A 1,698-nucleotide genomic window follows, 5' to 3' on the forward strand; every position below is an offset into this window, starting at 1 on the left:
AGAAAATATTCTAATTTCATTCTTTAACATGTAGCTGTCTAGCTGTCTAACACCACTTATAGAAGAAGTAGTCTTTCCCCCAATTGCTTATTCTTGCCTGCTTTGTTATAGATTGATTGACCATGTATACAAGGGGTAAAATCTGGACTCCGTATTCTGTTCCATTGACTGAATCTCTGTTTTGGGGCCAGCAATGTGTATTTTAGATTATAACACCTTTGAAGCATATTTTGGTGTCAGGGACTGTGATACCTTCACCTTTGTTCTTTTTTTTTTCAAAATTGCTTTGACTATTTGTGATCTTTTGTGGTTCTATACAAATTTAAGTATTATTTGTTCTAGTTGCGTGAAAAATGCCATGACTATTTTAAGAGGAGTTGCATTAAATCTATAGATTGCTCTGGTTCAGAGGACATTTTCACATTGTTTATTCTTAAAACCCATGAACATTAAATATTTTTATATTTACTTGCATTGTCTTCAATTTTCTTCGTCAATATCTTATAGCTTTCACAGTGACATCAGTACAATTCTAGGGCACATGATCTAATAAGTACAATTCTCCTTGTAGAGGCAACAAGACTGAATATCCTGATCCTCCTCAAAGGAGGATCTTATTTATTTATCTAATAAATAAGATTCAATGTCGGATTTCAAAAGAATGATATTCTATTCCTGTTTCAGTTTCATAAAAACACATACAAATGAATAGATTCTGAAAGTCAGAATAAGTGATGTTTATTCATTTCATGTTAAAGTAATTTTATTTACTAAAAAATCTAAATAGAGCCCTAAAACCCAGTTAAGGAAAAAAAAGATAAGCTAATTATTTTGCATAATATAGCTTTTCACCAAGAGAGCTGAAAATCTGTGGGTTTTAAAAAAGTCATTGTTTCTGAATGGAGGAAAGGTAAGTATAGGTTAAATGAATGGCCAGTAAGTAAGTTACAAAAAGAGTTCATAGCCTATACTAAATTCTATCTTAAATGAGCTGGTAAAATTATTTTACTGAATGATTATCAATTTTTGTCAACTTGTTTAAAATTCAGTTCCCCTCAGCTCATACCTTTAATACTATTTTTTTTTTTCCATACTCCTTTTCAGGATCTGCCTAACTCAATTACCAGGAAAAGACAAGTAGACAAAACAAAGTTTGTGGTGAGCCAGACTTTTTTCCCATATGTGCACAGACCACATGGTCTATGAACATGACAAATCCCACTTCCTGCTGGGGGGAGTCACACAGGTACTGGGTAGTATGTATATGTGCTGCCAGGCACTCAAAGACACTGAACTCTCAGCTTGAGGCAGAAACTAAGCACATTTGTGCAGGGAAATCCATGCCTCATGCCGCACTCCAGCCTGCTCTGGGTGTTCCTGGCCTTCACCTTCTCTGGTAGGGATGCTTCCAAACATGAGTGCATGTGTTCAGGGTGAAAGGACTGCACACAGGCGCGCGGTGCTTCACAGGGACTTGGGAGGAAAGGAGAGTTGGAGAAAATCATACTTATTATGATTTCAACTTGGGTTTTCTTTGGGTCCCAAATTAGTCTAATTCCTAAATTATTTTGTTCATTACTTCAGCTGTGTTTCCTGTTTTTTTCCCCACAGGATCTGGTGTGGCGCAGAAAGTTATTCAAGACCAGCCAGACACATCCAGTCAACTGGGACAGTCAGTCACCCTGAACTGTCGGTATG

The sequence above is a fragment of the Bison bison genome, unplaced genomic scaffold, assembly GCF_000754665.1.
Source record: "Bison bison bison isolate TAMUID 2011002044 unplaced genomic scaffold, Bison_UMD1.0 scf7180017864526, whole genome shotgun sequence".
Lineage (NCBI taxonomy): Eukaryota > Metazoa > Chordata > Mammalia > Artiodactyla > Bovidae > Bison > Bison bison.